The sequence below is a fragment of the Triturus cristatus genome, chromosome 11 (genome assembly GCF_964204655.1).
Source record: "Triturus cristatus chromosome 11, aTriCri1.1, whole genome shotgun sequence".
Lineage (NCBI taxonomy): Eukaryota > Metazoa > Chordata > Amphibia > Caudata > Salamandridae > Triturus > Triturus cristatus.
The window spans coordinates 31,476,852-31,503,476 of NC_140594.1; the positions used below are offsets into that span (position 1 = coordinate 31,476,852).

The 26,625-nt window shown below is 46.7% G+C and overlaps 1 protein-coding gene across 2 annotated transcripts in view; it reads left to right on the forward strand.

Annotated features, from left to right (window-relative positions):
• Positions 1–26,625, forward strand: part of ADGRD1 (adhesion G protein-coupled receptor D1) — a 1,181,274-nt gene that overhangs the window by 561,766 nt on the left and 592,883 nt on the right. The gene's annotated exons all lie outside the window — the stretch shown is intronic.

Sequence of the window (26,625 nt, forward strand, 5' to 3'; positions counted from 1 at the left end):
GGTCCCCGCCGAGGGTCCCCACATCCCCCCACAAGAAGGGTCGATCGCCAGTGACGAACCCCCACCTTCCGACTCCGCCCAGGTCACCGAGTTAAGCGATCTGCCCGAACTGGCCCAGTGGCGCCACGAGGGGGGCCCCTCCCGAGAGGAGTTCTGCCGTGAGCAGGCTACCTGTCCTTCCCTGGTCGGGCCCCGGCAACAGGCAGAGGCTCAGGCCGCGGGCGACCAGACTGGGACGCACCGGGTGTACTGGGAGGATGACCTTTTGTACAGCGAGCAGAAGTCGGTGGAGCTAGGATCCGACCGGGTGCTGGTGGTACCCCTACGCTTCCGAAACCTCCTCCTGGGCTTGGCCCACGACGTTCCCCTCGCAGGCCACTTGGGCCAGGACAAAACCTACAGTCGCCTCGTGACTCACTTCTACTGGCCCAGAATGAAAGCTGATGTAGAAGCCCACTGCAAGTCCTGTCCCACGTGCCAGGCCAGTGGAAAGAGCGGAGGAAAGCGCAAGGCTCCCCTCCAACCCTTCCCTGTCATCAGTACCCCTTTTGAGCGGGTCGGGATCGACATCGTGGGGCCGCTGGACCCCCCAACCTCCCAAGGACACCGTTTTATCCTCGTCCTGGTGGATCATGCCACCCGATACCCTGAAGCCATCCCCCTGCGCACCGTCACAGCCCCCGTGGTGGGCCGGGCGTTGATGGGAATCTTCTCCCGCATGGGTTTTCCCCGCGAGGTCGTGAGCGATCGCGGTACCAACTTCATCTCCAGATACATGACGTCCTTGTGGCAACAATGCGGGGTGTCCTATAAATTCACCACCCCGTACCACCCCCAAGGGAACGGCCTGGTAGAGCGGTTTAACTGGACTCTGAAGGGGATGATCGCGGGCTTGGAAGAGCCCCTCCGGCGTAAGTGGGACGTCCTGCTCCCCTGCCTCCTATTCGCCTACCGAGAAGTTCCCCAGAAATCCTTGGGGTTCAGCCCTTTTGAGTTGCTCTACGGGCACCCCGTCAGGGGGCCCCTCAGCCTGGTCAAGGAAGGGTGGGAGGCGGCGCCCCGAGGCCCCCCCCCCGAGATGTGTTCCGATACGTCCTGACCCTCCGAAACCAGACTAGGAAGTTCCGAGAGATGGCCGAGGCCAACCTGGAGGCGAGCCAGGAGGAGATGAAGCGCTGGTACGACCAGAATGCCACTCTGGTCGAGTTTCAGCCGGGCCAGCAGGTATGGGTCATGGCCCCCGTGAAACCCTGCGCCCTCCAGGATAAATGGACCGGGCCCTTCAAAGTGGTTGAGCGGAAGAGCCAGGTCACGTACTTGGTGGACGTCCAGTCACCACGGGACCCCCTCCGGGTCCTCCACGTGAACCGCCTCAAGCCCCACTTTGTGCGGACGGAGCTGAGCCTCCTACTGGCCACTGATGACGGGTCCAAGGAGGAGTCGGATCCTCTCCCGGATCTCCTGTGCACCAAAGAGAAGGACGGCTCCGTAGAGGGAGTGAACCTCTCCCCATCCCTCACTTCCCAGCAACGTGAGGATTGCCGCCAGCTCCTAGGGCAGTTTTCCGATCTCTTCTCCCTGGTCCCCAAAGTCACCGACTGGTGTGTCCATGACGTGGACACCGGAGACAGCCCACCGGTGAAACACCGAGCCTACAGAGTCCCTGATCGAGTCCGGTCCTGCATTCAGGCCGAGGTCTCGAAGATGTTGACCTTGGGAGTGATCGAGCCCTCAGACAGTCCCTGGGCCAGCCCGTGGTCCTGGTCCCGAAAGCAGCTGCCCCCGGTATCGCCCCAGAGCTCCGCTTCTGCGTGGACTACCGAGGACTCAATGAAGTCACCCGAGCCGATGCCCACCCCATTCCCCGAGCCGACGAGCTCATTGACCGACTCGGGGCTGCTCGGTTCCTCAGCACCTTCGATCTCACCTGCGGCTACTGGCAAATTGCGCTCACAGAAGGAGCCAAGGAGCGGTCCACCTTCTCCACCCCGGATGGGCACTATTGCTTTCGCGTGATGCCCTTCGGGATGAAAAATGCCCCGGCCACCTTCCAGCGACTGGTAAATAGAGTCCTGGCCGGGCTGGAAAAATTCAGCGCTGCATATCTCGACGATATTGCAGTTTTTAGTTCCGAATGGAGTGAGCACCTCCAGCACCTCCGGAGGGTGCTAACCGCCCTGTGCCAGGCAGGCCTCACCGTGAAAGCCAGCAAGTGCCAGATTGGGCAAGGGTCGGTAACCTACCTGGGGCACCAGGTCGGAAGCGGTCGGGTCGCCCCTCTACAGCCCAAAATCGACGCCATCCTAGCCTGGGAACCCCCCACTACCCAAACGGAGGTCCGAGCCTTTCTGGGCCTCACGGGCTACTACCGGAGATTCATCCGGAATTACGGCAGCCTGGTCGGTCCCCTCACGGGACTCACGTCTAAGAAACAGCCCAAGAAAGTGCAGTGGACCCCTGCCTGCCAAGAGGCGTTCGAGGCCCTGAAAGCGGCCATGTGCACTGCCCCCGTCCTCCAGGCCCCCGACTACTCCAAGGAGTTTGTGGTCCAAACGGACGCCTCCGAGCATGGAATTGGGGCCGTCCTGTCCCAGGTGAATGACCAAGGCCTAGACCAGCCCGTGGCCTTCCTCAGCCGAAGGCTGTTGCCCAGAGAACAAAAATGGAGCACCATCGAGCGCGAGGCGTTCGCTGTAGTCTGGGCCCTCAAGAAGTTACGCTCTTACCTGTTCGGCACCCATTTCAAGGTCCAAACCGACCATCGCCCCGTGCGATGGCTCATGCAGATGCGAGGAGAAAACCCCAAGCTACTGCGGTGGTCAATCTCCCTCCAGGGGATGGATTTCACCATGGAACATCGCCCTGGGTCTGACCACGCCAACGCCGATGGCCTCTCCCGGTTCTTCCGCTTCAGCGAAGAGAACCCCCAAGAGGATGGGTAGTTCTCTCCGGCTTTCAGCTGGGGGGACGCGTGTTAGACCCGGCCCTCGTGACATAGCCATACCTGACCCGTGCACCTCACACAGCCCCCGAACCCACGACCTAGCCGATCCTTCCCACCAGAACACACACACCCGACCCAGACTTTCCCGTCCGTGGCCTTCCTCCTTTCGGCCACACCGGGCCCGCGTGCCCACTTCATGCACCAAGATGGCCGCCCGGCCCCAGCTCGACCCTGGCCTAGCGGCGCCACTCCGGCTGGAGGACATCGCGCTCCCCTTGGGATGAAAGAGGAAGGAGCAGTTTCTATCACACCTCTGAGCTTCCCTGGGAAGGTGGGTTTCGATCGGCCCGCTGGCCTCCCCGAGGGCTGGCTCCACGCCTGCTGGGTGTCTGGGACTCCTCCCAACCAGGCCCTGAAAGGCTCAAAAGACAATGGCAGGAAAACCCCGACAAGCAACCCCCAGGTGACAAGACCCCTGCCTGCACAGACTCCGGACATCAAAGAGGGGTCGCCCTATAACAAGGGGTGCTCTGGGACTGTCCGGCAGATTCGCCTTTGGAAACACCTGAGCCCTGCTGAGTGACTCGCGGCTCCCTGAAGATCGCAAGACCTCCGAACTCGTGCTTGAGCCCTGCTGAGTGACTCGCGGCTCCCTGAAGATCGTAAGACCTCGGAACTCGTGCTTGAGCCCTGCTGAGTGACTCGCGGCTCCCTGAAGATCGTAAGACCTCCGAACTTGTACTTGAGCCCTGCTGAGTGACTCGCGGCTCCCACAGACTCTCTTGGTCCCGCCGGACCCCACGACGACAAGCGTATCCCCCAGCTCGAGGATTGTGAGCTGTGCGCCGGGTACGCTCCTGCATTTGATCCATATCCCCCAAAGACTGTCCCGCTACCTCCTACCCCCCTCAAAGACTCTGTGAGCCCGCGCTCCACTTGTATATATTTGCCTTGCTGATCATAAAGATCTGATCTGATCTGATAAAGATTTATTCTTAAGAACTCCCGGTGTGGTGTCTCTTTGTCGTGTGGTGCCAAGTGTACGATCCTAGATACGAGATTCCTCCCCTGAGGAGTCTCCCGCCAGTGCCCGGCTACGATACCTCGAGGGTTGGTCTCAGAATAGTCAGGGCCCCCTCCGGGCTCCTCTGAGGTCGCCTTCTAACAGAGGTCATGAGGGGAAGAGGCTACGGAGAGATGAAGGGCAGTGTTGGAGGATGGCAATGAGGGAATCCGAGGAGGAGGTCATGAGGGGAGGTGCTTTGGAGCGATGAGGGGCACTGGTGTCAAGGCCTTCATTTAGTAATAGGGACTTCCTTAATCCTGAACGCTTTATAATATGCTTAGCATTCAAGCACTTGTGTTGAAGCCTGGCCTGCTGGAATTCGAGGGTTTGCAGTTAGGTCCATACCTTGGTCTTACTTTCAAATAACTCTCCACATGCTCTGTGTACACACAGAAGCAATCCGTTGTATCATGCTGCCTGTTTGCAAGTACATATGATGTAATCAGGGCTTGTAGGCTACCTCCAGAAGCGACAAATTGGGTCTGCAGTGGCCCACTGGAATGCGCCCTTGGCCCACCCAAATAAAAATCCTGGAGCCGGGCCTGGAGGGGAGTAGTGTGAGTGAGGTTGTCACCCCCTGAGTTCCAGAATGTGCCCTTCAATCAGCGCTTGAAAAAATATTTGAGATACAGTCAGATTACTTATTACCCAAAGCAGCGCTGATGTGTGCGCTCCCGTGGGGCACGTGACCCCATGTACTCACATTAATTAGACAAGTATTTTCTTGTCTTTATTCAAGGTGGAGCCAGTATCCTTCGACAATGTTTACATGGAGGTAAAGCTCCTCACCCCACTCTCCAGGGCCTCTCAGCGCTATTTCTTTTGGAGAATCATTTTCTGCTGCATCATCAGTTGATCTTGGGTCTTTTCCGGTGGCGATGAATCCCTTCCTGTCTGCTGTGATCTTTAAGTTGAGTGCTGTGTGTGTGTGGGGGGGGGGGCACAAGTGGTCTGTGGTTTATTAAAGCCTGCCAGGTCTGTGTGCAGCCTCCTGCATGAGCGAGGAGGGCTGTAAGCCCCCCCCCCCTCCGCCGAGGACACGTCTCTACAGGTGTGTTCAATGTTCACACCTGGGGGGGGGGGCACTGTGATCACCTGGGCACCTGCTCTTCTGCCCCCTCGAGCTCTGGGCGCCCACCCAGGGACGTAGAAACAGAAGACGGACTAATGGCAGGATTTAATAAACCAAATATTGATTATCAGACACTTTCACTGCAACTCAGAACACACCAGAAACTTCCTTTGTGTGTCTTTCACATAGTGTTAAAAAGTCGCAGTTCAAGTCCTGACTGGTTGAAAAAATCATGAAATGCTGTTAATAACATCTTCCCACCTACTGACGTGGTGAAACTTTTATTTCAGAATGTTCTTTCCAACAATCAATGTTGTATCCAATCTGAGTGATCTTTCTCCCGAGGCCCGTTGTGATTGGCTCTCCGCTTCATCAATGTCGTGACTTCTGCTTTTATTCTGATCATTGACCACCATGTCCGCTTTTATCTCCCTTCTCCCTGTATTTACCCCTCTTCCCCCCGGCATTCCTCCTCGCACACCCCTCCTCAGTCCTTCTATACACTGCATGTCCGTCTGTGACATGTCCATCTGTCGTTACTCATCTGTCCATACAATAACCTGTGCATCTTCCCTGTTTTCAGCCCCCGTCCCTGTCAGTTATCGAAAGTGTGCCTTCTCTGTTGGTCTGTGGATGTCAAGAGGGTGGGGGGTCTGTGGTACAGGCCAGGCGGACTGGAAGCTGAACATGGAGGTCGGAGGATGTTTGGCAGACAGGGGCAAAGGGAGAGAGAGAGACAGAGAGGAGAGAGAGAGTGAGGAGAGAGAGAGGGGGCGAGAGAGAGAGGGGGGGGGAGAGGGAGACAGACAGACAGAGAAGGAGAGAGAGGAGTGAGAGAGAGAGACCGAGAGAGACAGAGAGGAGAGAGAGACAGAGAAAGAGACAGGAAAGAAGCAAGACACGTGAAAAACCTGGGGGCATATTATCAAGAAATATGCCCTTGAGAATTCCCATAGAAGCCCATGTTAACACCAGAACCTGGGCTTCTATGGGAATTCTCAAATGCATATTATCAAGCCCATTATCGCCGCTTCAGCGGCAGTTTCCTGCCGCTAGAGCTGCAATAATGTTATTGACTTTCTTGATAATATGCCCCCATATTGATGGCAGTACGGGATATCCTGGTGTAGGGTATGGGGTCTTCTGAGTAAGGGATGTCCTGGTTTAGGATATGGGGCCTTCAGATTAGGAAATGTCCTGGTATGGGGTCTTCTGGTAGGTCCCTGAAGGATGCTTGAAGCCGTTTTATTTATTTATTTATTTATTTATTATATTTAGTGCATTTTTATAAAGCGCGGACATTACCCGAAGGTGTCAGAGCACTGTACTATAGAGCTAGTTACGTTACAAGAGAAAAGTAGAACAAAATAGAACATTACAAAGAGAAACAGGAGACTAAAAATGAAGGGCACACAAACACAAATTCCAACACAGCGCGCAGGGGTGAGGAATGTACAGAAAAAATAAAAATTTACAATGAAGAGCGAACTTCCAAGAGGGGCCTGAGAATGAAAGCCGCACCAGTCCAAAACCCCTGCTCGCATGGGCAGTGACGTCACGGTGGTCCCCTGGCCCGAGGACAAGACCCTGACTGTGAACCTTACCTCACGCTGATGGGACGCCATTTGCAGCGTCATTTGAACATTTTTTTTTTCGGTCTGTGAGATAGGGCGCCAACTGTGTCCATTGGCGGACTCGGAGCAGAAGGAGGTCTATGCGGTAAGTAGTGAGGGGGTGACACCATGAGTTACCCGCACCGGGTGACACCAACCCTAGTGACGCCACTGGTAACGCCCTCTACACCGGAATCAACAAAACCCTGCTACACAAGCCCAAAACCATCCAGAACACCGCAGCCAGACTTGTCCTATGAATCCCACGACACAAGCACATGACCCAGCACCTACGAGACCTCCACTGGCTCCCCTTTGAGAAGAGAGTAACATTCAAACTACTCATCCACGCCTACAAATCCCTCCACAACATCGGACCCAAATACCTCAACGAAAGTGTCTCCTTCCACGTACCCAAAAGGAACCTCTGCTCCGCCGACCTCGCCCTAGCAGAGACCCCACGCATGCGCAGAACCAGAGCAGGCGAAAGAGCCCTCTCCTACTTCGCAGCAAAGACCTGAAATGAGCTCCCAGTCAACATCAGACACTCACACACTCTGCACACCTTCAGGAAGAGCCTCAAGACCTTTGACTGATCCGGAGCTGCACCGCCCTCCCCTGCACCTTGAGACCCTCGCGGGTGAGTAGTGCGTTTTATAAACCCCTGATTGATTGGTTGATTGATAGAACCCAGATCTGTGAATGGGGGTGAGTGTCTGAAAAGTTTCAGCACTCTGTTCATCATCTCTTTGTGTTTGCTTTGTTCGCCCTAAGTTGGCAGAGTATGCCCAGACATGGGTCCCTTGCTCACTTTGCCACTGGATTCAAGCTAGCCTGGCTGATGAGGGCTGTTACCCCGAAACCGGTCCCAGGATGCTTGTTTCCGGTCCAGGGAAGACCTTGCTTGGCAGTTTGGACTAGACTGTCCCCATAAGGAACAGGGTCAATACTGATTTGCATATTGCTGGGTCTGAACTGGGTTGGTGAAGTGAGCTAAAGAACGATGAAGGATTCAACCCAGATCTGTGACTGGGGGTGAGTGTCTGAAAAGTTTCAGCATTCCGTCCATCATCTCTTTGTGTGTGCAACGTTCTAAAAGTGGAATTATCAAAATTGTAATTTAAAATCCAACTTCACCGTATGTTAGGATTTTTTATTACAATTCCAAAAACAATAAACATGAACTGGATACCTGCTCCCATTTGGAAATTACAACTTATTAAATCTAATAAGGTAACTTCAATGTAATCCTCTAGCAGAGTTTGGTCTTGCAGTAGTGAAAAATAATTGTAAGAGTTTTTCACTACCAGGACATGTAAAACTTAAAAGTACATGCCCAACTCTTTAAATGCAGTGCACCATGCCCTACGAGCTGTCCAGGGTCTACACTCTGGGTAACTTATATGTATTAAAAAGGAAAGTTTATGCCTGGCAAAAGATATATTTTGCCAAGTAGACTAGGCAGTTTAAAAACTGCACACTAACAGGCTGCCATGGCAGACCTGAGACATGTTTAAGGGGCCACTTAAGTGGGTGGCACAACCACGTTGTCAGCTATGTGCTACATGTATTTTTTCCCCTGGTGGTGTGCACACCAGTATTCTGAAATCCAAAAGAAACTCTTTGTAGCCAGACAAGTTGAATTTTAGAAGGGCTGAGACGGGACAGTACTTGCTCCCACCTGGTACTCCCAAATTAGAAACACAATTTAATGTTAAAGAGCACTTTGTACTCATTTCTTTGTTCAATTGGGTGACTAACAGCAAAACAGCTTTTCATTATTGCGAGTGCGATGAAAAATTCCTCAGCTCCCGATGCATTTCAAATAGTTCTTTTGTGGAATGGAGCCTCTGAGGCCTTCCATCAGCCGCATGCTGCCACTATCCAGCTAGAAGCAATGTAACAAAAAATTGTGAAAAGTAATTATTTGGTTGAGGCTGATACTTGGGCACTTCTGACATCACCATTGTACATAGATGTCTTAAAATGATCAATATAACTTCAGAATACATCTGAGTCCATCAGAGGACCCACGCAGATATTTAAATATTTCAAGAACTTGACAGGAGATGGAGTGACAGAAGTCCTCAAAAAACACACCAGAAAGAAGACATGATCAAATATGAAAAAGTATAAGATGCATCAGTCGAAACGTTTGACTCTGCGACAGATGTGGACAATGAAAGATGCATGTTTCCCAAAGCAACTCATTGCCCAGGAGAAATGATGGATGAATTTGTGGAACAACTAGAAAAACATCTTAGGCTCTGTTGATTTAGCTAGTTCAATGACGATGATGCCACGGGTCTGAGGATTATAGACAGCTGTCAATCAGAATTATTCAAGAAACAGAGGGGCATATTTACAAGGAAGTGGCGGAGCGCGGCATTAGCCTCCTTGGCTTAACGACGCACTCTGCTATTTCTGAAAAGCAGGGCTGCACCGTATTTACAAGAATACGGGCAGCCTCGTGTTTCCCCCTGTGCTGGTGATAAATTAATCTGCCTAGTGCCAATGCAGGAATCTTTGCACCATAGTGCAAGGGTGGCTGCGTTGAGGGAATGATTGTTAATGTGCAGGAAGGTGTCCCAGCCTGCAGATAAACAATCCAGAATGGCGGTTTGCATCTCCTATGTGTGCTGCATTGTGCAGCACACATAGAAGTTACAAACCGTAATGTTTTCAATGATTGTTTATGTGCCCGAAGGGATACCTTCCTGCACATAAACAATCAATGGTGTTTTGCTGTTTTTTTGTGTGATGTACAATGCAGCACACATAAAACAGCAAAAATGAGGAGAAATTAAACATTTCTCCTCGTTTTGCCATTTTAAGACCAGGTTTTCCCTGGTCTTAATTTTTTGTGTTGCCCCTTATTTATGCCACCCTTGTAAATATGGGGCAGTGTCAAAATCAGTGGGTGTGTTGCGGTGGAACCATCACCACAACACCCATTGCCCGTCCCTTTCACGCTAGGTATAGCGTGAAAGGGTGCCTTATTAACAAGGCGGCATTAAGCCACATTAAGTGGTTTAACGCCACCTTGTGAATAAGGTGAAGCTCCTATCGCCACCACAACGTCGAGAAAAGTGACGTTGTGGTGGCGATGGGGGCTTGTAAATATTCCCCAGAGACTTTAGAAAAAGTGCTGCAAGAGCAAAAGAGAGAGCAGAGAAACAAGCAGATGGAATCAGGCAAACAGAGGAAAGTTGTCAATCCAACAAGAAGAGGAAAGGCCAGCCATCGGGCAGCTATGCAAAGGATACGGGAAGGGGAACCACTTAGACATTTTGTTGGAGGTCAGAAGGACATGGGCAGGGGTTCAGGAAAACTGAAAAGGGGAAGACGAGGGACATCTCTGAACACAGACTGAGAGAAAGAGAAGCATTATGTTTATGTGATTGAGTGAAAGGTTAGAAAATGACCCTCAATGTCCATGTTCAAGGAAGCCTCTTCCGCCAGGAATAGACAAGAAGACTACATTTTTATGCAGTTGGACAAAATGACCCTAGAACAAGCTCCATCTGTAAACCTCATGGACAGAGGTCATCAAACAAAGGTTTTAGTGGACAGCAGAGCATCAGGGAATGTCATAGGAGTGCAGAACTCATGCTCATGAGACGCCAGCCACAATTGGCCGCTGCAGATATAAAGATGTCGACCTGGGCAGCTGCAGAGTCACTACAATGCAGGGGCAAACTCACAGCTCTTCTTGACTATCAAAGGAGAAAAGTAGTATCGTGGAACTCTCAAGTGAAAAAATATCATCTCCTCGGATAATTTGTCTAAATAGGGGGACAGATTTAGGTTTGCTAGATGTGAACTACCTCAGGGAAGCAATCCATCGATTAAGAACTGGGCTAGCTGGAAACGAGTGGCCAGTAGTCCTCGTGAAAGTGAATAATTGCCCAGTGCTTTCCATCCTTGGCAGTGGCACTCCCATCAGTGTGATGCGCCTAGAAACCACGTTTCAGTAGATACAGCCACTTGCAAGTCTAACTCAAACCGATGTCCAACTCTACTCTTGGCCAACATTCCAACCCCTAGAGTCCTTTTAGGCAAAGCTGATTTACAAACCGACATCTGCGTGAACCACCACACATGTTCTAAAAGGAAACATGTGCATTGTCTGCCTTTCAAGAAATGGGATTGATGGCCATCAGCTATCATCAACAAACTACAGCCTCATTGCTGCAGCAATTTCCAACAGTATTCAGTGAGTGAAGAGCAGTGAAAGACATTGGAGTGGAGCTGTACATCAGTGAAGCGGCAATGAACCCACCAGGGACAAGTCGAGCTGGGCTCTTCCGTGCCCACATCTGCCTCTGATGCTGAGTAGCTGCATGCTTGTTTACAGACAAAGCTTTGCTACCCCTACCCTTCGTGGATATGAGGACCTTTGAAAACCTATAATCACCACACCATGCCTGCCGTACAATTAATGACACAGACACTCACTGTGGATGCAATATGTCGATAAAGCACGTTGGGTTAGCTTATGGGCAATCCAGGTGTCAGCGGTGAGTTCATCGAAAAGTTGACTCCCATCCTACAAAAGCTAGAGCTGTCCTGTTGGTGGTCTCAACACCGATGCACTTAGGTTCTTTACAGCTTATTCACTTACAGTGGGTTATCACTCTTTACTTTCTAGCGTCATGCTCCTGACAATTCAGAGCCAGAACCCAGCCAGTCTTCTCAGCTGCTCAGGATTTCAACTGTCCCTTGAGGGATGAAGGAATGATGGCAGATGATCCCAAGCCCACCTAAGGAGCGCTGTCAGATCGCCCCAAGCCCACCTAAGGAGCGCCGTCAGATCATCCCAAGCCCACCTAAGGAGCGCCGTCAGATCGTCTCAAGCCCTCCTAGGTAGCGCCGTCAGATCATCCCAAGCCCACCTAAGGAGCGCCATCAGATCGTCTCAAGCCCTCCTTGGGAGCGCCGTCAGATCATCCCAAACCCACCTAAGGAGCGACGTCAGATCATTCAAAGCCCACGTAAGGAGCACTGTCAAATCGTCCCAGGCCCACCTAAGGCGCGCTGTCAGATCGATCCAAGCCCACCTAAGGAGCGCCGTCAGATCGTCTCAAGCCCTCCTTGGGAGCCCCGTCAGATCATCCCGAACCCACCTAAGGAGCGACGTCAGATCATTCAAAGCCCACGTAAGGCGCACTGTCAGATCGATCCAAGCCCACGTAGGGAGCGCTGTCTGATTGTCCCAAGCCCACCTATGGAGTGCTGTCAGATCTTTCCAAGCCCACCTAATGAGCGCAGTCAGAACATCCCAATCCCACCTAAGGTGCGCAGTCAGATCATCCCAAGCCCACCTAAGGAGCGCTGTCAGTTCATCCCTAGCCCACTCAAGGAGCGGTGTCAGCTCGTCCCAAAACCACCTAAGGAGCGCTGTCAGATCGTCCCAGGCATGCCTAAGGAGCGATGTCAGCTTGTCCCAAGCCCTCCTAAGGAGCGCTGTCATATCGTCCCTAGCCCACCTAAGGAGCGCCATCAGATCGTCTCAAGCCCTCCTTGGGAGCGCCGTCAGATCATCCCAAGCCCAGCTAAGGAGCGCCGTCAGATCGTCCCAAGCCCACCTAGTGAGCACTGTCAGATCGTCCCAAGCCCACCTAGGTAGCGTTGTCAGATTGCCCGAAGCACACCTAAGGAGTGCTGTCAGATTGTCCCAAGCCCCCCTGAGGAGCGCTGTCAGATCATCCCAAGCCCACCTGAGGAGTGCTGTCAGATTGTCTCAAGCCCACCTAAGGAGCGCCGTCAGATCGTCCCAAGCCCACCTAAGGAGTGCTGTCAGATCGTCCCAAGCCCATCTAAGGAGCGCTGTCAGATCGTCCCAAGCACACCTAAGGAGCGCTGTAAGCTCATCCCAAGCCCACCTAAGAAGCGCTGTCAAATCATCCCAAGCCCTCCTAAGGAGCGCTGTAAGATCATCCCAAGCCCACCTGAGGAGTGCTGTCAGATTGTCCCAAGCCCACCTAAGGAGCGCCGTCAGATCGTCCCAAGCCCACCTAAGGAGCGCTGTCAGATCGTCCCAAGCCCACCAAAGGAGCGCTGTCAGATCATCCCAAGCACACCTAAGGAGCGCTGTAAGCTCATCCCAAGCCCACCTAAGGAGCGCTGTCAGATCTTCCCAAGCCCACCTAAGGAGCACTGTCAAATCATCCCAAGCCCACCTAAGGAGCGCTGTCAGATCTTCTGAAGCCCAAGTAAGGAGCGCTGTAAGATCATTCCAAGCCCAGCTCACCCCAAGCCCACCTAAGGAGCGTTGTCAGATTATCCCAAGCCCACCTAAGGAGCGCTGTAAGCTCATCCCAAGCCCACCTAAGGAGCGCTGTCAGATCTTCCCAAGCCCACCTAAGGAGCACTGTCAAATCATCCCAAGCCCACCTAAGGAGCGCTGTCAGATATTCTGAAGCCCAAGTAAGGAGCGCTGTAAGATCATTCCAAGCCCAGCTCACCCCAAGCCCACCTAAGGAGCGTTATCAGATTATCCCAAGCCCACCTAAGGAGCACTGTCAAATCATCCCAAGCCCACCTAAGGAGCGCTGTCAGATTATCCCAAGCCCAGCTTGACTCCTAGTGACCTCAAAGTCTTTAGACACCAAACTCAACATTCTACTTGCTCCCAATTGAAAGCGATCGCTTATTAAATGTAATGAGGTAGCCTAATGTTATCCTACAAGAGAGGAAGGCCTTGCAGCAGTGAAAAAAGAATTGGAGTGTTTTTCACTCCCAGGACATGTAAAGCTTAAATCTGTGTTTCCAACCTTTTAAATACACTGCACCCTGCCCCATGGGCCTACCGTAGGGGTGGCTTATATGTATTCAAAAAGAAGGTTTAGGCTTGGGAAAAGTTTTTTTTTTGTGTGAGGCGAAATGGCAGTTTAAACCTGAACGCACAGGCTGCAATGGCAGGGCCGAGACTTGTTTAAAAGGGTACTTAAGTGGATGGCAGAATAAGGTCTGTTGGTCCACTCGCAGCTTTAATCTATACGCTCCCGGTATGTGTAGTACCACTTTGCTAGCGACTTACAAGTAAATTAAATGTGCCAATTGGATGTAGGGCAATGTTAGCATGTTTAAAGGAGAGAGTACATTAGCACTGGCTAGCAGTGGTCAAGGTCTGAAGGCCAACAAAAACAAATCAGCAAAAATAGGAGGATGGAAGGCAAAACGCTGGGGGAAAACCACGCAAGGATACCAGGTCTAAAAAGAGGTGTTGTCAGTCGGAGTAATTGTAATATTTACAGCAACAGTACCTGTAGTTGTTACAGTGTTATTAGTAATAGCGCCTGGAATAATACTGCTAGCAGTAACCTTTCTTTTAAGCAGTAGTATCCACAATAATACTGGTGCTGTTATTAATGCACGTGGTCGATTTACAAAACCACCAGACAACTATCAAAGACCCTTATTGTTGCCAATTTGAAGGAACGTGAAGATCCAATCGCTCATCAAAGGTCAGCTCATGGGATGAATTGTTATGATTTTCAAATGTATTTTGAAGTGGGGAAGGTTTGGTGAGAGGCAAGATGGCAGTCGACTGAGACCGTGGTGCGGGAAGACCGGTGCAGGGGATTAGCGCGGATTAGCTCGGAGCTCTGAGTTTCTAACAATTCAAAAGGGAAACTCCCCCTACGGATCAATATTTGCGGGAGAAAGAGTATAACAAGGAACTTGCCGAAGAATAATGCCTAAAAGCGATTATATTTGTTAAACCTCCCCGATGGTGCTGCAAACTACTGAAACGCTAAATGCCGGATTTAATGGGAACGCAGGAGCTTACCTAAAGACTCTCGGTTCACTCATTGGTCTCTCTGTTATCCGTTTCCTCTGTCGAGAGCAGCTGCTGGTCTCAGGGGAGCCGAAAGAGCAGTTCTGCGGTGTCCGGCCAGAAACAATTACTGGAGATTCAGGCCAGCCTTCTTGTTACAACGGCAAACAGGAGAGCTCAGCAATGCCCCCAAAAAATGCTGGGCCCACCGCCGCGGCTAAGGCAAGGGCTGCAGCAGCGGCGGCGGCGGCGGCGAGACAGGCACAGCGCGAGGACGCTGCGAATGGAAAGCGGGCCACTAAGGAAACGGACGCGGGTCCCAGCGTCAGGGCTCCAACGAGGCACAGAGCTGTATCGATGGGGAAAGGGTGTGCGACCGCTCCAAAAGCAGCTGACCTCCTCCTTCGCCGAACACCCGGTGGGGTGCTTCCAGGTCAATCAAGGCAGAGTAAGCCAGGGAGTGCAGAGGCCGTGCCTAAGAATGGTGTGACGAGTTCAGAAACTGGCATGATCTTTGGAGCTCCAGGTAACGAAGCAAGCTCTGATCTACTTGTGGGGGATATGATGGAGGAAAATCTCTCTGTTACAGCCAATGATACAGCAAATGTTAAGGAAGCTCCTCAAGATGCCCCCACTACGTCTATTCCAATCCAGCCAAACCTAGGCATAGGCATAGTCATAAATAGAATTCCAGAGGAAATACTTCAAAATGCCTCCCCTATATCTATTCTTCAACATTTGAGCATTGCTAAAATCAACGTTAAGGCTAAGGAACGTAGGTAGCTCCTGTAGCACTACCTGAGGCATCACCCAAGGAGACCACGGCTGGCCCCGTTGGCAGAAATGTGACCGTACAAAATCAAACGGCTATCATGCCTAGTTTGGAGGGACTGAGTCATCTAGTTGGTGTCCAAGATATAACCATTGAGAAAGCAGTTTGTGGTGTCGAGACAAACAACAGGAAAACTGCAGATACAGATGCAGAAAAGGACCCAAGTGACTTTTACTCTTTTTCAGATGAGTACGAAGTGTCAGACGAGACAAGCTCTATATCAACGGGCAGCGATAATGAGGATGACTCTGGAGCTCAAAAAACAGTAGTCAGAAAAAGAAAGGGCCATCACGGTGCAACTGAACTGGTATGGGATTATACCCCTACTATACATCCTACGCCGCAACAACTAACAGAATATACTCCGACTAATGCGACTAATGCCTTGTGTCCGCCCCACCAATCCGCCCCTCTTAGCTCTATGGATCTGCCCTCAGGCTCAACGGCGACTTTGAATACAGTAATGGAGACTGTTCTCCAAGCTATTGCAGCACATAGGGAAGAGACTGCACAGGACGGACGCAAGGCCCAAAATACTCTTCGTAAAGTACAAGGGGTCGTACAGAGATTGAATAAAACTGTTAGTACATTCGGAGATAGGCTGACTGACCTTGAGTCTCGTATAGTGTCCAATGAAACGGAGATAGCGACAAACTACGAACTAGCAGAGTCGCATGAAGCAGAGCTCTCTGATGTAAGATGGAAGTTAGAGGATTTCGAGAACCGCCTTCGTAGAAACAACCTTCGTGTTCTTGGAGTCCCGGAGTCAGTAGAAGGGGAGGATGCTCGGTCCTTTATTATTAAACTATTCCATGACTCTCTACCAGAATTGTCCACATGGAATTGGGATTTAGAAATACAACGGGCGCACCGGGTGCCTATACATCTAAAAGAGCCCACACGCCAGGGGTGGGGTATCCTCGAGCAATTCTAGTCTACTTCGGTAACTTTCTCCTTAGGCAGGCAATATCAGAGAAAGCTAGGCCAGAGGCAAAGCGTGTAAATGGCAATATTTCATATTTTGTGCGTCCTGACTTTTGCCATGCTACTGTGGAAAGAAGGTGGCGTCTTCGCCAGCTGATTAAACCTTTCCAGGAGAAGAAAGCGGTGGCCTATCTGAATAACCCAGCTCGTCTCAAAATAATTAATAGGGGGACAACAAAATGTTTCACATCAGAGATCAAGGCCAAGGAATACTTGGATGGTTTATGATTTAGTTTTCTTCCTAAGAATTGTTAAAGTTTTTACTAAAGTCTCTGTGACATCTGGTCACAATCACTATAGAAACGAAATCTATATTACGGTGTAAGGGTATGCACTTTGGCTACTTTTCTTATTCACTATAAAATGGCCGAGCATTAGACTTCTTGTGTAATAAACATAATGAGCTACTGATTTTTTGCAAAGGGTATCACGATGGCGTGAAGCTCCAGCGCCGGTCCTCGGAACGCACATTCATCACATAGACTCTTATTGAGTCTAAAAGCCTCATTGAGGGTGTGGGGGGTGGGGTGGGGGGGCGGCAGCTGGGTTTAGGGGGTGGAAGGGGGGGTGAAAGTTGGAAGGGTGGAAAAAGCAGGGGAAAAAAAGACAACTTCTTACGTATAGTGTATTCCAAAGCAATAAAGAGTATGTTATTTTATTTTTACGAAGAGATAATCTCCGAAATCAATTGGTCGATGCTATGGGGAAGTTAAAAATATGCTCTTGGAATGTGGCTGGGCTTAATGACAGAGCTAAGAGAGACAGTATCTATGAATTAATTAAACAAGGGCCCTATGACATTCTCTGCTTTCAAGAAACCCATATTACATGGGAAGACAGAGACTTATTAAGAATTCCTGTGTATAATTTGTTAGCAAACACTTCACAGACTTCAAAAACATGTGGTGTGGCTATTTCCGCTAGAGGTTTCTTGGGGCAAGCTAAACGTAAGTTAGTAGATGCTTCTGGAAGGTGGGTCATCATTGAATTAGAACCTGGAATAACAATCTGCTCAGTCTATGCTCCTAACCTAGACGATCCCATATATTTGAAGACTTAGAGCTTGAACTCGCTTCTTGGCCCAAGGCATTGATATTGTGTGGCGATCTGAATATTTCTTTTAAACATGTAGGAACGGCATATAATCAGTATATGTCCACCTACACAGGAAGAAAACCTAAAGTTTATAGAGCGTTCTCCCAACTCAGAGAAAGCTTGGACTTAATACATATCTGGGCTTTTAAACATCTATCTGATCCTGGCTACACGTATTTTTCATTTCCACACAATAAATACGTACGAATCGATTATATGTGGGTGGTCAGTGATCAGTCTTCTGGTGCCGAAATCGAGAAAAGTCCTAAGGTACTCTCTGACCATAATATGCTTACCCTAACTATCAATCTGTCTAATTTCTATAGGCCCCGATTTAATTGGACATTTGACAGAAAACTTCTCGCAAATAAAGAATATATTGATCACATAAAGATTTGGGTACAGGGATATTTCGACTGTAATTGCTATAGCACATCGAGGGTTATGGTCTGGGATTGTTTCAAGGCTGTTCTTAGGGGGGAAACTATGAGCTTTGTAGCCAAACTAAAGAAAGAGGCAACCCTGGTTAACCAGCAGCAGATGTTAGGCCTAGCCAAAGCAGAGCAGGAACATACAACCGCTATAATTAAAGGAGGTGACGGTCAAGTCACATTACGTAAACTGATAATTCTGAAAACTGCGATTAACAGTAAGATTAATCAGAAAGCGGCGGAAACTTTCCAAACTAAACGAAATAAATTATACGAGGACGGGGAGAGGGTCGGAAAGCAACTAGCCCTTCGTACCTGACAAAAACAATCACTCAACAAAATCAACAATATTCATGCAAATGGTATGATTTATACCGAACCAGCTAAGATATTAGAGGTCTTTAAGGGATATTACGAAAACCTTTATAGTAACGAAGACTCTCTCGAGTTGGACGAGATGAAAGAATCACTATGGGGTTGTGGAGTCAATAATATTCTTGATGCAAGCACTAGAGAAGAACTAGACAAGGATATTACTCTAGTTGAGGTACAAGCGGCGTTAATGGATCTCGCATCTGGCAAGGCTGCCGGTCCCGATAAGATCCCTGTAGACCCCTATAAAATTCTGGGATCGGTAATCATACCATTTATACTAGATCTCTGTATAGGGATACAGGGGAATGGAAATACGCCTGTATCTTGGAAGGAGACTAACATAATGATATTTCCCAAGAAGGGTAAGCCTCCAGAACTTCCCACTTCGTATCGCCCTATCTCCTTAATAAATTCAGACTCAAAAATATATGCAAAGGTCTTGGCTAATCGGCTCAGGAGGGTGGTGGAACACCTGGTCTCCCAGTGGCAGTATGGATTTATTCCTCATAAAGGAACTACGGATCATACCCGTAGGGTTATCTCACTATTTGATATCATGGCTGCGACGGGGGATCGGATGTCCATGATCCTCCTTGACGCCGAGAAGGCCTTTGTCCGAGTGTCATGGAAATATATGTGGGCAATAATGGATTTTAACAACTTTGGGTCCGGCTTTGTTAGAGCGATTCAAGCAATGTATCAAGAACCAATTGCGAAAGTTCTGACGATGGGCCTAGAATCTAGATCATTTAAAATTCAAAGGGACACAAGGCAGGGGTGCCCCTGTTCCCCAATATTATTTGCCCTATATATAAATCCCTTGATTGAGAAATTACTGGCAAGCACTGTAATAACACCAATTAAAACAGGCACGCATGAAACTAAGATACTGGCTTACGCCGATGATGTGGCGGTTGTAACACCAAACCCCATTGAGGCAATCGAAGAAATTGAGAATATAACTCAGTCTTTTGAAGTCATGTCCGGATATTCTTCAAATCGCGGAAAAACTGTTGTTATCTGTACTAATAATATTTTATTTAATGATCCCAGAAAGTCAACCAACGCTGTTTATTTGGGTGTCTCTATATCTCCACAGATTGAAAATATTAACAAACTTAATTACGACCCCATGCTCACAAGTATAAAAAAGGATCTTCTGAGGGTTAACAGTCTAAATCTCTCAATTATCGGTAGGGCCAATTTTGTCAAAATGAACATTTTCCCGAGGATATTGTATTTTTTTAGCGCGATCCCTATTTTAGTTGAGGACAAGATGATTATAGCTCTAGAAACACAAATTTCTAAATTTATCTGGGGATACGGTAAAATTAGGAGATCCTGAAAATTCTTATCCCTTCCGCAGGAGAGAGGGGTTCTGGGGCTTCCGAACATAACTTTATATTTTTGGGCTAGCCTTCTCCAAGGGATGTTTCCACTATTTAACATAAATCCACTATGTTACAACACAGCCAGGATTGGGATCCCCTCTATATATGAGTTAATTGTAGGGGAGAAAGCAAAATGTTTATTGTTGAGACAAATTGAGCCATCGTATTACAAGAAGGTTAAGTATAAAATTATCGACAGCGCTTGGAGGGTATGGAAGAAAATTGCCAAACATTTTGATATCTCAAAAATTAATAAATATACACCACTATGGCACTCCTTCCTTTTCTCTAGGCAAGTCAATGATGATATTGCGAAAAGGTGGGAGGGCCTCGGGCTGGTATCAGTGGGTGATTTTTTAGATGCTGCGCCCAGCGCGAGGTTCTCCAATCTCCAAACTAAATTTAACATTCCGACCTCTGATCTTTTCAAGTACATCCAAATAAATTCTATTCTTTCCGCGAAGCTTTCAAACATTTCAATGTTGAATGTTTCTATTTTGGAATTTATCGGGGGGAAGAAAAATTCTAGTATAAGCATACTTTATGAGCTGTTGCTGGTAAAACAACAGGATGATTTGGAGCTGGGCATCTAAATTGAATAATCCAAATGTTGATATAGATAAGGTTCTTTCCCTCGCCGATAAGGTTTTTCTAACATCAACTCTTAAAGCCCAACTCTAGAAGACCATATACAACTTATATTTTACACCGGCAAAATTGTTTTCATGGGGAAAGAGAATAGATGATAAATGTCCCAGGTGTGGCACAGTGCCCGGCTCATTTAATACATATGTTCACTGAATGTAGTAAACTAACTACTCTTAAAGTTAAAATATCAGACTTCTGGGAAGAGGTATTTGGGCACAAAATTCATATGTCTCCGACTCTTTTCCTGTTAGGCTATGATAATACCCTTGGTCACAGTAAGGAAGAAGAGGTATGTTTGTTTCTGGGCATGGCTGTTTATAGATTAATATTGGCTACACGATGGAAAGATATTGGGCCCGATTCACAGAACTAACTTAAGACAAAATCCTAAACTTACTACTTTGGTATTCACAGAAGTTAGGATTTTGTCTTAAGTTTGTCTTAAGACAAACTTAAGACAGACTTAAGACAGACTTAGGACAGACTTGAGACAGTCTTAAGACAGACTTAAGACAGTCTTAAGACAGACTTAAGACAAACTTAAGACAGACTTAAGACAGACTTAAGTTAGGATTTTGTCTTAAGTTTGTCTTAAGACAAACTTAAGACAAAATCCTAACTTCTGTGAATACCAAAAGTAGTAAGTTTAGGATTTTGTCTTAAGTTAGTTCTGTGAATCGGCCCCAGAGATTCTCCCAACTTCCAAGTTTGGATAACCCGTTTTTTGGGAATATCCAATCAAGAAATGGCAATTTATTTAGCCAAGGGTAAGAAGGCTAGACAACGTGGTGCTCAAATTTGGTTGCCTATTACCTCCTGGAAAGACAGGTTCTAGTTTATATATATATATATATTTTTTTTGTATTTTTTGTACTGTCTTGATTAAATGAAATGTAATATGTATGTGTGATATACCCATGCCACAAATGACTTAGCTTTTTCATTCCTTAGCACTGACTTATTATGTATTTCTTAATGCATTCTAAAAAATGGAAATAATGTTTTATATATGTTTTTGTACGTAATGAAGTTGCCTAATAAAAATAATTTATAAAAAAATGAAGTGGGGAAGGTTTTAAAAACATTTATTGAAATGATGAAGGAGAGGAAGTTGTTAGAACAGTTGTCTTTATGTATTTATGTTTGTTATTAACAGAAAAGGCACAATTCAAACTGAAATTGACTTGAATTTGTATCAACAATGACAGAGCTTTAGAAATTGTATTACTGTTTGCAATATTGCAGAACGTGGTAGCACTTCCAGTAGATGTAGCAGCATTAATAGAACTGTAAAGCTGGAAGCAGCATTACAATCAACACTACTAGCATGACTGTGGAGAACTACTCCAAGGTGAGGAAACGTTCACTATTGATCTATATATTGATTTGATAACATTTTACAAAGTAGCTAATAAGAGACCCTATGACACGGACCCGATGATACTGGACCCCAAATGTTAATGTACTTTTAAGATGAAAAGGGAGCAGATGAAATTGAATTGAAGAGTTCTGCCGTAGATGAGTTCGTAGTATGCATATCAGTCGAATAGCAAGAGTTCCAATTCATGATGTCTAAACATGACACCCCAAGAGAAACACCATTCCCTGCAGTCTTTGTAAGAACAATTTACATCACTTTAATCCTCTTTACATAGAGCAACAGTGAGTGTTTAGGGCTCAGTGACTTTTTATAAAAAAAAGAATAATCATTCTTGTGGTCAATTGAATCCCAGACTTCTCCTCTCTATATTATTAATGTTATAGTAGTTACTCCACTCGCTTTTCAATATTACTAATGTTATATTAGTTACTCTACTCCCCTCCCTATATTACTATTATTAAAGTAGTCACTCCACTGGCTCCCTGTATTACTAATGTTACAGTAGTTATTCCACTTGCTTTGCTATATTACAAAATTTATAGTAGTTATTCAACTGGCCTCCCTATGTTACTAATGTTGGGGTAGTTCCTTCACTGGTAACCCACATTACTAATGTTATAATATTTACTCCACTCACCTCCCTATATAACTAAAGTTACAATCGCTACTCCTGTGGCCTCCCTATATTGATAATGTTATAGTAGTTACTCCACTTGCTATGATTTATTACTATTGTTATATTAGTTACTCTACTGACCTGCCTGTATTACTATTATTAAAGTAGTCACTCCACTGTCTCCCTTTATTACTAATGTTATCATACTTACTCCACTCACATTGCTTTATTACTAATGTTAAATTAGTTATTCTGCTGCCCTCCTTATATTACTTATGATATAGAAGTTACTCCACTGGCCTCCCTATGTTACTAATGTTGTGGTAGGTACTTCACTGGTCACCCACATTACTAATGTTATAGTAGTTACTCCGCTCACTTCTCTATATTACTAAAGTTATACTAGTTACTCCAGTGGCCTCTCTATATTACTAATGTTATAGTAGTTAATCCACTCACTTTGCTATATTACTAATGCTATATTAGTTACTCTACTGACCTCTCTGTACTACTGTTATTGTTATAGTAGTTACTCCACTGACTTTCAAATATTACTAATGTCATTTATAGTAGTTACTGCAATGCCCTTTCCATTTTACTAATGCAAAAGTAGTCACTCCACTGGCTCCCTGTATTATAGATGTTATATTAGTTACTCAACTGCTCTCTTTTTATTACTATTGTTATAGTAGTTACTCCACTGGCTCCCTGTATTACCAATGTTATAGTAGTTACTACACTGACTCCCTGTATAACCAATGCTATAGTAGTTATTGCACCAGCTTTCCTATATTACTAATAATCAGTGGCAGCTCACATAGGGGGTGCTGTGGGGCAGTGGGGCGGGGGAGGGGCAGGGTGAAAGGGTAGCAAACACAGACATACTACAGAACGTAGGAAAGTAATTATTACGTTCCTCCGTTCCGTAGTATGTCTGTGTTTGCTACCCACCACCCTGCCCCTCCCCCGCCTCATCCCACCGCCCCGCAGCATGCCCTATGCGAGCGGCCACTGCTAATGGTATAGTAGTTACTCCACTGACTCCCTGTATTACCAATGTTATAGTAGTTACTGCACCAGCCTTCCTCTAATGTTATAGCAGTTACTCCACTGACTCCCTGTATTACCAATGTTATAGTAGTCATTCCACTGGCTCCTTGTATTACAATGTTATAGTAGTTACTCAACTGCCCTTCTTATATTACTATTGTTATAGTAGTTACTTCACTGGCCTCCCAGTGTTACTAATGTTATTTATAGTAGTCACTGCACTATCCTTTCCATTTTACTAATGTTATAGTAGTTACTCCACAGGCCTCCTTGTTTTACTAATGTTATAGTAGCTACTTTCCTACCCTCCCTACAGTACTGCTGTAATAGTCGTTACTACACTGCCCTTCCTGTATTACTAGTGTTACTATTGTTATAGTGAGTTACTTCACTAATCATCCTATCTTACTAATGTTATTTATAGTTTTTACTAATTGTATAGTAGTTACTCCACTGACTCCCTGTATTACCAATGTTATAGTAGTTACTACATTGACTCCCTGTATTACCAATGTTATAGTAGTTACTGCACCAGCCTTACTATACTACTAATGTTATAGTAGGCACTCCACTGACTCCCTGTATTACCAATGTTATAGTAGTTACTCCACAGGCCTCCCCTGTTTTACTAATGTTATAGTAGCTACTTTCCTACCCTCCCTACAGTACTGCTGTAATAGTCGTTACTACACTGCCCTTCCTGTATTACTAGTGTTACTATTGTTATAGTGAGTTACTTCACTAATCATCCTATCTTACTAATGTTATTTATAGTTTTTACTAATTGTATAGTAGTTACTCCACTGACTCCCTGTATTACCAATGTTATAGTAGTTACTACATTGACTCCCTGTATTACCAATGTTATAGTAGTTACTGCACCAGCCTTACTATACTACTAATGTTATAGTAGGCACTCCACTGACTCCCTGTATTACCAATGTTATAGTAGTTACTGCACCAGCCTTCCCCTAATGGTGTAGTAGTTACTCCACTGACTCCCTGTATTACCAGTGTTATAGTAGTTACTCCACTGACTGTATTACCAATGTTATAGTAGTTACTCCACTGACTCCCTGTATTATCAATGTTATAGTAGTTACTGCACCATCCTTCCTATATTACCAATGGTACAGTAGGTACTCCACTGACTCCCTGTATTACTAATGTTATAGTAGTTACTGCACCAGCCTTCCTATATTACTAATGGTATAGTAGTTACTCCACTGACTCCCCGTATGACCAATGTTATAGTAGTTACTGCACCTGCCTTCCTATATTACTAATGCTATAACAGTTACTCCACTGACTCCCTGTATTACTAATGTTATAGTAGTTACTGCACCAGCCTTCCTATATTACTAATGGTATAGTAGTTACTCCACTGACTCCCCGTATGACCAATGTTATAGTAGTTACTGCACCTGCCTTCCTATATTACTAAAGCCATAGCAGTTACTCCACTGACTCCCTGTATTAACAATGTTATAGTAGTTACTCCACTGACTCCCTGTATTACCAATGTTGTAGTAGTTACTCCACTGACTCCCTGCATTACCAATATTATGTTAGTTACTGCACCAGCCTTCCTATATTACTAATGCTATAGTAGTTACTCCACTGACTCCCTGTATTAACAATGTTATAGTAGTTACTCCACTGACTCCTTGTATTACCAATGTTGTAGTAGTTACTCCACTGACTCCCTGTATTACCAATGTTATAGTAGTTACTGCACCAGCCTTCCTATATTACTAATGTTATAGTAGTTACTTTACTGGCCTTCCTGTATTAATAATATTACAGTAGATACTCTGCGGGTCCCCTTATATTACTTATCATATAGTAGTTACTCCAATGACTTCCCTATTTTACTAATGTTATAGGAGTTACACCTCCGGCCTCCCTTTATTACTACTGTTACAGTAGTTACTCTTCTGGCCTCACTATATTACTAAGGTTACTAAGGTTATATTAGCTACTCTGCTCAGCCAGTGCTATATTGCTAATGTTATAGTAGTTACTCCACTGACTCCCTGTATTAACAATGTTATAGTAGTTACTCTACTGACTCCCTGTATTACCAATGGTATTGTAGTTACTCCACTGACTCCTTGTATTACCAATGTTTTAGTAGTTACTCCACTACCTCCCTGTATTACCAATTTTATAGTAGTTACTGCACCAGCCTTCCTATATTACTAATGGTATAGTAGTTACTCCACTGACTCCCTGTATTACCAATGTTATAGTAGTTACTGCACCAGCCTTCCTATATTACTAATGTTATAGTAGTTACTCAGGCGGCCTCCCATATTACTAATGTTATATTAGTTACTGTACTGGCCTTCCTGTATTAATAGCATTATAGTAGATGCTCTGCTGGTCTCCTTATATTACTTATCATACGGTAGTTACTCCACTGGCTTCCCTATTTTACTAATTTTGTATTTTGTATTTGTAATTAAATTTATAAGGCGCACAGCTACCCGCAGGGGGTCTCCCGGCGCCAATAGAGTTAGTGATTACGCATAGAGTTGTTAGTGGGAGAAGAGCCAGGTTTTGAGGTCTTTGCGGAATTTTAACAAAGATGGTTCATGTTTAAGCACGGTCGGAAGAGAATTCCACAACTTAGGCGCAACACAGGAGAAGGAGCGTCCGCCCATTCTCGTCAGTTTAAAACGTGGGATCCGGAAGTTGCCTTGAGTGGATGACCTGAGGGGGCGGGAAGGGGAGTATTGTTGGACAAGGGCCCTCAGGTAGCCAGGAGCCGAGCCATGTTTGATTTTGTGCAAAAAGCAGAAGGCCTTGAATTTAACACGGCTATCTATACGGAGCCAGTGAAGGTCTTTCAGATAAGGGGAGATGGAAGATCGCCACGGGACCTTACAGAGGAGACGGGCAGCAGAATTCTGAACGAGCTGAAGTTTCCTCTGAAGCTCTAGGGTGGCTCCGAGGTACAGCACGTTACCGTAGTCCAGGCGAGAGGTGACTAAAGCCTGGACCACTGAGCATCTGGTCGGGAGTGGAAGCATCCATAGAATTTTACGAAGCCACCCTAAGATGGAAAAACATGTGGCCGCCACTTTAACCACTTGTTGTCGCATGGAAAGTGAGTCATCCAGGATAAAACCAAGATTGCGAGCCTGGGAGACTGGGATGGGTAGAGGGCCCATTTCTGATAGCCAATGAGCAGAGCTCCAGAGATGCTTTTGCTTGCCAAGAATGAGCACCTCCGTCTTATCTCCGTTTAGTTTCAGAAGGTTAGACTGCATCCACTCTGCTACTCGGCTGAGGCCTAATTTGAGAGCAGATGGAGAGTTTTCAGCAGCTGAGGAGAGGGA